Source organism: Triticum dicoccoides, chromosome 4A, assembly GCF_002162155.2.
Source record: "Triticum dicoccoides isolate Atlit2015 ecotype Zavitan chromosome 4A, WEW_v2.0, whole genome shotgun sequence".
Taxonomy (NCBI): Eukaryota; Viridiplantae; Streptophyta; class Magnoliopsida; order Poales; family Poaceae; genus Triticum; species Triticum dicoccoides.
In genome coordinates, this window is record NC_041386.1 from 30151756 (window position 1) to 30167149 (window position 15394).

Below are 15394 nucleotides of genomic sequence, written 5' to 3' on the forward strand. Positions count from 1 at the left end.
GCTCATCTGGCAAGGCACGTGCGTTTGTTGGCAAGGAAATGGATTCAGAGGAGGAGTCTGCTTCTGAGGAGGCGGAAGTGGAGTCTGAGGAGGAGTCCGACTCTGGCATTGCAAGTCTGGCTACGGCATACGTTGCAAAGTCCATCTTCAACACTGAAGACAATGACTTCATCACCGACACCGATGCAAATGACAAGGACTACTCCACTCCTCCCTACTGCTTCATGGCATGCGGTGCCAAGGTAAACACACACACTACTCACTATCAAACATCTAGTGACGATGACTCTGATTGTGGTTCAAAACCCAGCTACAAAACACTTGCTAAAATTGCAACTGAACAACAGAAAGCTATGGAACATATTCAAAAACTGTTAGACAGAAGCGATGATCTGTTGGGTGCTGAAATGACTCGATCTGAATCCTTAATTGAAGACATAAAAAATCTTCACGTTAAGTATCAGGAACTTGAAAGTCGTCATGAAACTCTCTCCACAACTCATGAGAAGCTTTCCTATGATTATCTTCAAAGGAAGCAAGATCTTGAGAAATTGAGAGCGGCTCATGAAGATCTTCAAAGGGAAAACGAGTCACTTCGCGCCGAACCGGTCAGTTCCGCTCAGGAAGGATTTGAACCACCATGTCTTAAATGCATTGAGCGTGATAATGCTGCTTCTGTTGCTGAATGTTCTATTGCTGCTACTATTGCAATATCTTCACCTATTGATGTGGTAACTAACCCCTCTGCTGAGGATACCACTACCATTGCTGATGAGAATGCTAGATTGAAGACATTGCTTGAAACAGGGATGTACAAAAGTCTTAAAGGGCATCAGACACTATGTGATGTCCTTAAAAAGCAGATACTGAACCGAAACCCTAGGAAAGAGGGTGTTGGGTTCATAAGGAAAATGAATGTTGATGGCTCTTACTGGAAGCCTGAGCAGTACCCCAAAACCACATGGGTTGCTGCAAAGGAACCTTCAGCTGATCCATCCAATCTATCTGGCTTCACTTGTGCTAACCCCATTATCATCGATGAATCTCTTGATGCAAACTATAAACTGTTTAAGAATCAGAATGGTGAAGTGTTTGCCAGGTACATTGGTACTAACTGCAGGAATGGACCGCCTATGAAGAAGATCTGGGTTCCGAAAAGGTGTCTGGAGAATCTTCCTGTGAATGTCATCATGACACCTCACTTGAAGAAGACAAACCTCAGTCCAAAGGCTTCATACGGTCCAAAGGCTTCATACAGACAGAGGACTCACCTGAGTCGGACTAACGCAAATGTTTTTGCAGGGAAACCATACTCAGGCATATGAATATGAGACTGGTTCATCAAACCGTCATGTTCATAAGACCAAGAACTATTCTGCATATTCTTATGACTACTATTGTCCGCTTGCAAGACTGTTTGCTAGGGCTCCAAAGCCAAAGTTCTCATATGCTGCACTTAGACTTATTGCTTCTAAGCCACCCTTGAAGATGTGGGTGGCTAAGAAAGCTTAACTCTCTTTTGCAGGGAAAGGTCTCCAGCAGAAAACCAAAATCGTCTGACGCTATTGCTGGGGACCTTAAACATCTTGTAGGGTGCAAGATCAAATGCCCGAATGGCATTACTATGTACTTCGTTCCTGAATCGCATGCCACTCTCCCTATTAGTCCTAATATGGATCTAAGTTTTCATAACCCACTGGCTCGTCAAATGTTTTTGCTTCACAATTCTCTTCATGAAGCCTATCCCCCCTAACTGCACTGTAGGGTACGACACCAGCGTCTTTAGAATGGATTATTGACATTGGGTGTACAAATCACATGACTGGCAAAAGAAGCCTTCTTATGGACTCAACCTTACGTCCATCCGACAAGAGCCACATCACATTTGCTGACACTAGTAAAAGTAAGGTATTGGGTCTAGGTAGAGTTGCAATCTCAAGGGATCAACACATGGATAAAGTCATGCTTGTTAAATCCCTTGGCTTCAACTTAATGTTTGTCTCAATGCTTTGCGATTTAAACATGATCGTAATATTTGGAAAATATCACTGCCTTGTTCTAATGGAATCTGACAAGCCTCTAGTGTTTGAAGGGTGTCGGAAAGATGATTTGTACGTGGTAGATTTCTCAGTAGGGCCACAGTTCGCCGTATGTCTTCTAGCAAAAGCTTCAGAATGTTGGCTCTGGCATCGGAGGCTCTGATATCACTGCCTTGTTCTAATGGAACCTCCACACTCTTGCAAAGAAGAAGCATGTCATAGGCATCGAAGGCATCAAGTTCAAGAAAGATCACTTATGCGGTGCCTGTGAAGCAGGAAAGATGACGAGAGCCAAACATCCCTCGAAGACAATCATGACCACTACTCGACCCTTCGAACTGCTTCACATGGATCTTTTTGGTCCCACTCATTACTCAACTCTTACTACTACTGCTTGTCTCTATGGCTTCGTCATTGTTGATGATTACTCTAGATATACTTGGGTGCACATAATTCTTTTCAAGACTGAAGCGCAGGATGTCTTCAGACGCTTCGCCAATCGAGCAATGAACAATTATGGCGCCAAGATAAAGCACATAAGAAGTGACAATGGCACTGAATTCAAGAACACTGGCCTTGATACATATCTTGATACCTTGGGCATCACACATGAATTCTCGGCCCCGTACACGCCACAGCAGAATGGCGTCGTTGAACGCAAGAACAGAACACTAATTGAGATGGCCAGAATGATGCTAGATGAATACAAGACTCCAAGAAAATTCTGGCCTGAAGCCATTGATACTGCATGCCATACAATCAATCGTGTTTATCTTCACAAGCTTCTGAACTAGACATCTTATGAGATCCTTACTGGCAAGAAGCCAAATGTCAGTTACTTTAGAGTATTTGGCGCCAGGTGCTGGATCAAGGACCCACATCACACCTCAAAGTTTGCACCAAAAGCACATGAGGGTTTTATGCTTGGATATGGAAAGGATTCGCACTCCTACAGAGTCTTCAATATCTTTCATTACAAAGTGGTTGAAACAGTGGATGTGCGGTTCGATGAGACCAATGGTTCACAAAGAGAGCAACTGCCAAATGTGCTAGATGAAGTTCCATCCAGTGAATCAATCAAGCTAATGGGAACTGGAGAAATTATACCTTCTGAAGCTCATCCTGAAGAAGAACTTATCATCTCAGCACCTGATCAACATGAAGACAATGCTCAGCCTGAAGACATTCCCTCTAACAACGACAATGATCAGCAAGAGCAAAATCTTCGCCCTATACATCCTCGCGTTGCCAATGAAGTGCAGATTGAAAGAATAATTGATAGCATCAATGCACCCGGTCCACTCACTCATTCAAAGGCAACTTAGCTAGCAAATTTCTGTGGTCACTTCTCATTCGTCTCAATAACAGAACCCAAGAAAGTTGAAGAAGCCTTCATGGAACCTGAATGGATTCAAGCTATGCAAGAAGAGCTTCAACAGTTTGAGCTGAATAATGTATGGGAACTGGTTAAGCGTCCTGATCCACGGAAGCACAATATAATAGGCACCAAATGGATATACCGCAACAAGCAAGATGAGCATGGTCAAGTTGTCAGAAACAAAGCTCGTCTCGTTGCTCAAGGATATACTCAAGTGGAAGGCATTGACTTCGATGAAACATTTGCTCCTGTGGCTAGACTTGAAGCCATACGTATACTGCTGGCCTATGCAAATCATCATAACATACTTCTATATCAAATGGATGTGAAGAGTGCCTTTCTCAATGGCAAGATTGAAGAAGAAGTGTATGTTGCACAACCTCCTGGCTTTGAAGATCCAAAACATCCTGACATGGTATACAAGCTAAAAAAGGCACTGTATGGCCTCAAACAAGCCCCTCGGGCCTGGTATGACACACTCAAATACTTCCTCAAGAGCAAAGGCTTCATACCTGGTTCCCTAGACCCCACTCTCTTCACGAAGACATATGAGGGTGAACTGTTTGCGTGCCAAATATATGTGGATGACATTATCTTCGACTGCACCAATCAGAAGTACAGTGAAGAGTTTGGATATATGATGCAAGAGCAATATCAGATGTCCATGATGGGAGAGCTGAAGTTCTTCCTTGGTCTTCAAATACGACAACAACGCAATGGCATGTTCATATCTCAAGAAAAGTATCTCAAAGATTGCCTGAAGAAGTTTGGTATGCAAGACTGCAAAGGCTTCACAACACCAATGCCAGCCAAACATCATCTGGGTCCTGACGACAATGGTAAAGAGTTCGATCAAAAGGTATACCACTCCATGATTGGTTCTTTACTTTATCTATGTGCATCTAGGCCAGATATTATGCTTAGTGTTTGCATGTGTGCTCGATTTCAAGCGGCACCAAAGGAGTCGCATCACTTAGCTGTGAAGCGAATTCTTCGATATTTGGCTCACACCCCAACTCTAGGATTATGGTATCCAAAGGGCTCATAGTTTGATCTGGTTGGATTCTCGGATGTTGATTATGCTGGTGACAAAGTTGATCGCAAGTCTACATTAGGCACATGTCACTTTCTTGGACGATCACTTGTATGTTGGTCTTCAAAGAAGCAGAACTATGTATCTCTCTCCACTGCTGAATCTGAATACATTGCTGCTGGATCTTGCTGCGCTCAGCTTCTGTGGATGAAGCAAACACTCAAGGACTATGGCATTCATCTGAAGCAAGTGCCACTTTACTGCGACAACGAAAGCGCCATCAAGATTGCCAACAACCCAGTTCAGCACTCGAAGACAAAGCACATTGAAATTCGTCATCACTTTCTCAGAGATCATGTTGTGAAGGAAGATATTGATATCATACACGTCAACACTGAAGAGCAATTGGCAGATATCTTCACCAAGCCCTTGGATGAGAAGAGATTTTGCAAGTTACGGTGTGAGCTAAATATCCTGGAATCCTCAAATGTCCTGTGATCAGGCACACATCCTAACCCTTATGCATACTAATGACTTAGATGTGCAACACACAAAGTAAAGTATATCTTCAATCAATGAAGACATACATTCTAAGTGTGAATACATTAATGTGGAATTTGACTTCGGAGCGCCACGATAATTGTGCGCCGTGTCTGGGTCTAATACTTCCTATACGGTGGGTAACGCCACCACCAAACGTTCTACTTTGAAGTGTTTCACTCATGGCGTTACCTTGCAATGTCTTCACATTTGGTTTGGCTTCAATCTCAACATGTCTTCATGATTATCTTCACTGTGTTGATTATATATATATATATACTAGTGTTCTGTCCTCAACAGCATTCACTTATAGCTATCTCTTCTTGTTGATCTTTTGAACTAAGTGAATGTGATCGGATCCTAACCTCTCTAGGCTTTCTATCTCAAATTCTATCTCTCCAAATCATATGCATTCTATTGAAACTGTCGAATGTCTTCTCTGCGTCCTTGTCAGCAGAAGATACAAAGACAACCATTAAGTCCGTTTTCAATGCTCATTCCTTCACTTGAAACCCGGAGAAGTAGGAACGACCACCCGACAATCCAGGCGTGCGTGGGACGTGGAACAAACCCCAAACTTCCGCATGATGGCCACGTGTTCCTCAGATGCGAATCGCCAGGGGCACCTGTGTAATAACGCAGTGCCGCCCCTGTACCTATAAATACGCACTTCACAGCGGTCATTATCTCTTCTTCCACTCTCGCACGAACCCTAGCGCCACCGCTAGCTCTCGACGACGCCGGCGACGAAGTGCTTCGCTGCCGCAACCTCTCCGACGCTGTCTTCACGCCGACCGCGGACATCGTCCTCTCCGCCGTCGCCGTAGGTGTCCTCCGTCGCCAAGTTAGGGCACGGAAGATCGAACTGCTCGGCCTCATCTTCCACTCCGTCTAGCAGTTCCCAGTGTGGTAAATAAAACTTCCTTTTCACAGCACCGTTGATCCTATGGATTTGTCACTTTCTACCACAAGCAGTTTCCGTTCACACAAGTTAGATCTCGTTCATACTGCATCTCATAACATGCCTAGTATATTCACTTATGCTTCACAAAGTAGTTAGATTACTCACTTGTACTGATCTGTGGATTCGTACAAATCTGGAACCAACTCCTTATCTATGAGTGAATGTCTTCGCACGATGAGGTCAATGTCTTCTAAACTGATTTGTCGTCAAAATCTTCTGAGAATGCATATGACCTCTTCCCCTTCCCTCGCACCTTAATGTTATCACAGGTACATGTCCGTGGGAGAATCCTTTGGTTCTCATAGTCTGCATTCATTTGCAGAATTCTTGCAGCATCACATAAACTCTCCCGAAGCCAGTTCCTGTTGGTCCAGCAAGAGAAAACCTTTGAAGCCTTTGAACGTTTTGAAGCCTTTCAAGTTAAAATTCATGGCTTCAGAGAAAGCTGCAAGGAAGGGAGGCAGACAGCGTCGTGGCGGAACATCCAGAGATCTGCCTGATGACCTCTCAGAACTTTACAAGACAGATCCTGAAGAGGATTATAGTCAGCGCAAGACCCGAATCCAGTGGATTCGAAGATATTGGGCAGAACAATGGTTCAAATACCGGTTTGTGACCCAGGAATATGCTGAGAAATGTGCCATCAAGAGACCATGGGGAGACATCCTATACAAGAATCTTCTACCCAGGTCCAGAGATGAAGCCATTGCTCAAGGCTTCTATCCCTGTATGGTCCATGGGCCACAGCCTGCTGATGCAGACCCATCGTCACTTCTATGGTGTCGTGATGACAATCTGTTCAAGCGCAACTTCCAGTTTGCCCAGAACTCAGCGAAGCAGAACAAGAAGACTTTGGGGTTAGACTTCAACCCTGGTCCCTCAGCACCAAGGGCAGATGGCACACGAGATGCAGAACCCAATGAAATCGGCCCCTTCTACGACCTTGCAGGCCTCATCACCCACATCTTGGTTCAAGGGACTGCAGTAAATGAGCCTGCAGCTGACGCTGACTCAGATGAAGCGCATGCAGCTCCGACGCCTCAGAAGTCGAAGAAGCCTAAAGCTTCAAAGCCTGCCCCTTCACCAAAAATCTGACGGGCGAAGCCACTGGCAACTGCACCTCCTGAAGACAGTGTGCAGTCTGAAGACTTATCACGCATCTCCAAGCCCCAGAAGAGCAAGATGCCTCTGCCACATACCGGCCAAGAGCTCACAGCTGCTGCCATTCTACGCAATGATGACATTGATCTGTCAAGTGACGAAGATCTCGCAGATGACGCTCTTGAGCAACTCATCAAGAGCAAGGAAGAAGCAGAAATTTTCAATGACCTGCCGCTCTTTGATGTCACAATCATTCACAACTTCATTGATGAATGGTTTGACACTCCAAACATCAGCTTTGATGATCTGCAGCTACCAATTGGCCTCAGTGTCACCTTCCATGGCGCCATTGCTTCAGAACTAGCCATCGCCCAGCGAGTTGTTGAACTGAAGCAGAAAATTGACTATGAAAAGGCTCAGCTCAAGAAGCATATGGCCAAGCTCAGCGTGCAAGATGTGAAGGACTTCAAGATCATGATGCACGAGCTCAAGGAAGCCTTTCTGAAGAAACGTGCAGAAGCTCAGGGTTCACGTGAGCGCATGAAGACTCTGGCTGACAGATGTGTGCAAGCCTACAATGAGGCTGAGAAGCGCAAGGCACTTGGGCGTCCTGGCATCGACCCCAGGATGGCCGCAAAGAAGAAGAAGAAGCCTGTTACGGCTGAACCCGATGCACCAAGGCAGGAAGCAGTTCCGATTGTCTTCCCCACAAGAATCACTGGCTCGAAGCCAAAAAGCCGGTCAACAGCTTCAGAGCTCAAGAAGACGAGGACTGCTGAGGCTGAAGCGAGGAAAAGGAAATATCTTGAAGCCTCTCCTACTGCCCCCTCCAAGAAAAAGAGAAAGACCAAGAAAGATCGGGCTGCTCTCACAGAGCCCTTGGTTGTTGAACCCATTTCCATGGTTCACCCCGACGCCAATCCACAAGAATGCCAACTGACCATCCATGTGCCTGCTTTCACAAAGGCTCATGGAGCTGAAGACATTCCATCAGCTGATCCCATCGCTGCTGAAGACATTGGTCAACATGACAATGTAGAAGATGGTGCAGTCCTTCCTCAGTTCGAGAACAGCGAACTCATCAGCATTGGTCGTCCTCTGACGCCAATCACTCAGGATGCTTCATGGGCGGATCGCCCACAAGAGGAAGAAGACAATGAGGCCCAACCAACTCCATCTGCACATGCGTCGCCTGCACTGCGTAGGCTTCACAAAGGTCCAAGGCCTCAAGTCTCTGCTGAAGACATTCCGGCTGCATCAGCCTCGGAAGAAGAAGTTCCACAAGTTCCCAACCCCCTGTCCCATCAAGAAGCAGTTCTCGAGGAGAACGTGCTTGTGACCGACCCTCCAGCTCGTCAAGTGGAGGATGAAAATCTTGAGGCTGCCAGAACCACCAATGAAGCTAATGTGGAGCCCTCCCCACCAAAAGCATCAGAAGACAGTGAAGCCACTGATCCTGACACTTCTGTTCCTGAGTCTGCTACCGGTCCTCAGTTCGACTATCATGTTGAGCACAAGCCTCAGGTCCAGAAGCCAATCCCAAGATTGCCAAGGTTCCCAGGTCCTGCATCAGCACCTGGCTCCTTCAATATCAATGGCTTCAGAGCAGACAACACATTCTTCAAAAGCTCCAGGAATCCCTACTCAAGGGGAAGGATATCATCTGATCGGTTCTGGGGCTATCCTCAGAGAAGCTATTACTCATGCATTCTCTACAACCAAGGTCGCATCTTCCCACACAAGCGCCTTGACATTGAAGCTATAGCTGGTCTGCCCTGTCTGGAAGAAGCTTTGGATTGCTTCAAGGAAGTTGGTCTGCTGCCATTCGTTACTGACCAAGAGCATTGGAATGAAGAGCTGCTCCTCCAATTCTATGCCACACTTCACATTCGAGGGGATAGCAGAGATCCGAAGACTTGGGTCCTGGAGTGGATGACTGGAAATGTTCATCACGAAGCAAAAGCCTTTGACATCATTGAGCTCACTGGCTTGCCCACTCCTGGCGATCTCTTCGAGCATGGCTGTCAGCTGCATAGTGAAGCTATTGAGAGCATCTTCAAGAAGCCTGAACCGAATATGAGTCAGATGCTCAGCATGATGAAGCCATTGCCCCAAGATGTTGCTTATCCCACGGAGTTCTTCGTTGAAGACCTTGAGTATCTGCCAAGAACCATCTATCACATTCTCAGGCGGACTCTCTGGCCCATCAAAGGGCACTCTCCACATGCCAAGCTTGAAGGTGCAATGAAGACATTGGTCTTCTGTATTCTTCATGGAAAATGCTTCAATGCACAAGATTTATTCATTCGCCAACTTGCTGCATCAGGCACCGATCTGTTTGGCTTGAAGTTCTACGCCCCATGGGTAATGCGGCTAATCAAACTTCACTCCGATATCTCATATCAGCCATCAGCTCGCAATCATCGCATTTTTCTGCCTGATGTGGATATCTCAATTGAGCCATCTATCCTGAGCCTGCCAAGAAACCTCTAAGTCTTCAGAATGCAGAGCATCAGAGCTTCTCTCAGAACATTGAAGGCGTTGAAGCAGTCACTCGGGTGTATCCTTTGGCTGGCACTACACGTGCACCACACCCTGCTTCCACTGAAGCCACTGATAGTACAACTGTTCCAAGACCCAAGAAGCGCACTCGTGTTCTCAATGACCGAGAGCTTCTTGTGGCCCTTCATCAAAAACAGGATAGGCATCATGACTAGCTGAAGCGTCGGATGAAAAGCCTCTTGGTGGATGTTAATCGCATTCGAAATCTTGCCACCAAGAATGCTTTCGTTACCCATGAAACCTGTCGCCGCACATGGAAAGGGCTAACAATGATGTGTTCTGAAGCTAATCTTCAAGAGGATGGCTTCACTGAGCGATTCAAGTTTGACTCCACGCCTCCTCGAAGGGCTGTGCTGCGAGGAACACCATCCCTTGAAGACTCTGAGTTCTCTTCCTCTGCTGCAACAATGACTGCCAGAGTTATCGAGGATGAAGATGATGCTACTTCACCGCCACCTCCTTCAGCACACTTCAAATCTGCTCCAAGCTCTTCTGCACCGCCACACACCACCGACGACCCTGCTACTTCACCTACTCCTCATGGGAACGAGTAGATGCTCTATGTCTTCAAACCTTTTTGGTCCTCACTGACAAAAGGGGGAGAAGCATATGAGGTTGATAGTCTTCAAGCGGGTCCATATGGGCGGGTGCTTTATATTTTGCTTCGTGCTTAGAACTCTCATTTTGCTACATTTGGTTCTTTGAGTTGTAACACTTAAACTCGATGGTCGTCTGCTACTTATTTGCCAACTTGTTTTGCGATGATAAATTCCGCACTTAGATCATTCTGCAGACGTCCATTTTTCATTATGCATGTCATTATCTTCATATACTTTCACATGCATAGTGGATTGTCATCATAAGTTGAAGTGGATCTCCACAAGTACAACCTGCCATGTTGTCACATCCTAATTAGCCATGCATTAGAGTGTTGCATCATGTTTACTTTTTCATCAGAAACTTGAAATGGGGATGACAGAACCCCCAGTCCCCTCTGAAACCAACTAGGGTTACTAAAAACTTTTTCAATGAACCTGAAATGCCCTTCTAAAATGCCCATCATTTTTGTCTTGGTTCAGAACCTCTGCCAAAAGTGGTGCACATTTTCCTAGGCCATCTTAGGGTTTTTGAATTAAATCATAAATATTTGAATTTGGGCATTTAAAATTATATAAAATATTTAAATGCTCAAATATCTCCAAACTAAAATGTTTCATGTTGGGAATAATCCAACTATGGACCAGGAGTAATTTGGTGATTTTTGAAGTTGCCTAGGTATTTTATTAAATTCAACAAAGTTGCAGATATATTAAAAAAAACAGAAACAAAAAAAAAGGGGAAAACTTACCTGGCGCCACCGCAGGCCCACCAGCCAGCCCACCTGGCCGGCCCAGCCCGGCCACCGCTCCAGCGAGCTGCTTGGCTCGCCAGGCAGGCAGCCAAGGTGCTCGGCGGCGGCACCGCAGCTCGCCACGCAGCTGCTCGCCGTCTCGCCGCCTCCCTCGCCCGGCTAACGCCGTGGATCGGCCTCCCTCTCTCCCCCGAACCCCCCAGACACCCCCTCTCCTCTCCAGCTCCTCCCCCTCGCACGCCCCAGCCATGGCCGACGCCATCGCCGCCACCCCCTCGCCGTAGCCACGCCCTCCGTCCACCCCACGCCGTGCCACCGTGTCCAGGAGCTCCGCCGCCGTCCACTTCATCGAGCTAGCCGAGCCCCGTGTGCTCGTGCGGCCCGAGACCACCGCACCGACCTCGCCCGAGCTCACCGTCGCCGGAGATCCCCTTCAACGCCGTCGCCGCCTCAGCTTGTCCCCGACCTCACCGGTGGCCTCTACGGGAGCGCTGTGAGCCTAGCTACTCCTCCGACTCTCTCTCTCTCATTCCTGAGCCGTGTAGCCACCGCACGATGATCACACGCCCGCACCGCCGCGGACCTCGTCGCCGACGTGCTTCCGGCCACACTCCGGCCACAAGATGGTGTCCATCTTACTCACCGAGTCCCGCAACACCTAGCTAGCTACTCCACGAGCCTCACCGACCCCTCTAGCGCCAAGTTCACCTCCGACCGAGCCCCGGTGGCCGCCAAAGTCGTCGCCGGCGCCAACTCCGGCCACCCCGACCTCAACGGACTCCGCCAAGAGCTGCGGTTTGTCCTCAGCTCCCCTCCGGTGGTCTCCGCGGCCCATTTGGTGGCCGAAATGGCCAAAACCACTCCCGCCGCCGCGTCGGGCTCGCCGGCGGCTAAACGCCGGCGTCGCTGGTTTTGACTTTGACCACGGGTGGGCCCTGGTTGACTCCCCTGAGTTAATGACAGGTGGGGCCCAGCCCTGTTAATTAAACAGGATTAGTTTTAATTAAATTTTAATTAAAATAATCACCCTGACATGCGGGACCCACTGTCAGGTTTGACCCAGACCTGTTCCGTTGACCTGCTGACGTCACACTGACGTCAGGCTGACGCAGTAATTGATTTTCTGGATTTAATTTAAATCAGGAAATTCCAGAATATTATTTAAACTTCAAAAATTCATAACTTTTATTCTGTAACTCCAAATTGGACAAATTATATATGAAAAATGATCAGAAAAATCCAATCTATCCATCTGTACTATTTTCATGCATGATCAAACAAGTTAAATTGATGTTTTAAGCAGAACAAGGAAAAGCACTTTAAAAGGCCATATTTGAATTTGAAATTTGAATCCTTGATTCAAATTTGTTCAAACCCTTCTGGTTTTAGTTGCATTAGCCCAATACACTCATTTTGCCATGTCTCATGCATGCATCATATTGTTGCATACTGTTTGGTAATGTTTGTGAATCGGTGCTCTCGGCGGCAGGTTCTGTCCCCGAAGAGTACCGTGATTACCCTAACGAAGAACCGTATCAGTGCATCGAACCATCAGGCAAGCAACCAACCATTTGATCATATCGATACAATCCCATGTTCTCGCTCCTGCTCTCTTTTACTGCATTAAGACAACGCGTTTCAAACTGCTGTGTGCTACGGTAGTTGAACCCATTTCCTCTGCATGACCTGTCATTGCCACAGTAACTAGATGAAACCCACTAGCATGTGTAGGAGTTGTTTGAGCCATATGTATGTGTTGTTCCTACCTTGCCATGCCTGCTATGCTTAGAGTTGTGTCAGGTCTGGTTCATCTGGGTGATGGGCTAGAGTGAAATGTTTATGTCGGTAATGAGAGTGGTGTGGTGAACACGATTTGGTAAAGGTATCGATGAGAGGCCATGTAGGAGTACATGGTGGGTTGTTTCATTGAAGCCGACCTTAAGCACTGAGATCTGTATGTGTGATTTAAGAATCAGCTACTACCATGCATTGGGCCCGAAACCAATGGACCCTCTCAGCTTCTTATTCACCCTAGTTCTCCGTCCAGGAGTTGCAAGTAGTTTCTGGTGTTTGTAGCCTACTGGAGGCCGTGGACAGCGCTGACCGTAGGGGTGGGCTGTGATGCGGTAGGTACATGGCCGGGTGTACCGAATACCCGTTAGGTATCTCGGGAACCCTGTTCACATCGTTCGGGGCCGTATGGGAAACCTCGGCCGGACTCCCTGCGGATGGAACCTGGATAGGCGATAAACCTGGACTGGAGGCTTAGGTGATTAGGTAGGTCGTGGCCGACACCCACGTTGGGCTTCCGCTTGAAGGTTGCCGAGTACATGTCGTGTAAACGACGGTAAGTGGTGAGAGCGTGTATGAAGAAGTACACCCCTGCAGGGTTAATATGATCTATTCGAATAGCCGCGTCCGCGGTAAAGGACTACTTGGTTGCCTATACAGTTCATAGACAAGTAAATGGAAACTATTAAAAGTCTCAAGATAAGTGTGAGTGCCGAGGATGGCTCTTCCGTAGGAAGACGGAGGTGGATCCTCGGTAGTGTATTGAAGTGGTGAGTAGTGGACTCGTGTGCGCAAAACCATTTCAAGTTGGAGTCTCGTAGAATAGTCTAGCCAAGAGTCAAAGCTGGCTTGCTGCAATAACTCCACCAACCCTTCTTGATACTAAGCATGTATGTAGGATCTGATGTAAGTCTTGCTGAGTACCTTTGTACTCATGTTGCTATAATTTACATTTTTACAGAAGACGCTGCAACCCCTTCTGATGGGTTCTATGTAGACGTTGACATCAACGAGTAGGCTAAAGACCCAGGTGGTGACCCTGAGCTTGTGAAGGACCTTGTAGTATAGCTAGGCTTCCCAAGCCTCTTTTATTTTACTAGTTGTCTGTACTCAGACAAGTTACTTCCGCTGCTGGTTTGTATGACTGTATGACTTGTATGTTGGGTCGTGAGACCCGTACCTTTGTGTATGTTATGTATGACTCTCTGAGCCTTAAATAAAGTACTTGTGTCGTAGAGTCATGTTGTGATGCTTCGTTGTATTTGCACATATCGAGCATATTGTGTGTATGATTGAAATGCTTGGTATGTGTGGGATCTGACTATCTAGTTGTTTATCTTTAGTAGCCTCTCTTACCGGGAAATGTCTCCTAGTGTTACCGCTGAGCCATGGTAGCTTGCTACTGCTCTGGAACACCTAGGCTGGCCGGCATGTGTCCTTCCTCGTTCCTGTGTCTGTCCCTTCGGGGAAATGTCACGCTTTGAGTACCGGAGTCCTGTTAGCCCGCTACAGCCCGGTTTACCGGAGTCCTGCTAGCCCAGTGCTACAGCCCGGACCCACTTGCTGATGACCGACACGTTCGAAGCTGGGTCATGGATGCCTGTCCCTGTAAGTCTGTGCCACTTTGGGTTTACGACTAGTCATGTCAGCCCGGGCTCTTTATCATATGGATGCTAGCGACGCTATCATATACGTGAGCCAAAAGGCGCAAACGGTCCCGGGCAAAAGTAAGGCGACACCCGTGAGGATACCGTGCGTGAGGCCGCAAAGTGATATGAGGTGTTACCGGCTAGATCGATGTGACATCGAGTCAGGGTCCTGACAGCGTTGGCATCAGAGCTGGACTGCCTGTAGGTTCTCCAAGCCAAACTGGTCGATGTTGAGTCTAGAAATTCTTTAGTTATATGTAGGGGAATTGTTTGTGGGATGGAACGTAAGGCTCTTTTTACTCCTTTATCTTACGACATTCTGATCTGAGTCAGTCCATTCTTCCACCGGGGGATAAGGAATTAGGGTCTGTTCTCTCTATTAGGATCACGTGTTACTAATCAGTAGTACCTTATAAGTTTGATGGATACAAGCCTAGTTCAGTTTTACTACCACATTATGTTGTTAGAATGGATTCAGAACTTTGATATGATGATGTTGAGTGTGTATGAAATCCTTTGTCAAATGTCTCAAAATCCTTCCTGAGCATTTACAGCTGTTATGCTGCCGAAATTTCGCTAGAATTCTAATGCCCTTGCATTATGATTGTGCTTTCAGATGGCCACCCGCAACCTCAATCAAGTGGTTCGCCTGACTCGATGCCTAGATGTACCCGGCCATACTGCCAAGTTGGTCAGGGTAATGACTGAGGCTGGATACCGCTGGTATCCTGAGTACACGGTCGAAGAGCAATTCCGAGACTTTAATCAAAGCCAGTATCTCTGCACTGTCAGGATATTTCCATCTTATCCTGGATCCACCGAGCCTCTTCACTGCTCTTATGGACTCGGGGTTACCATTGAGATGGCTGTGCAGGACGCCGCCTACTCTATGATGACCATTATGCGAGTCAGATCTGGTCTATTTCGGGACTCTGATTTCCGGTATATGCCAGGATCACTTCCGGGAGCACAAGGGTATCTCCAGG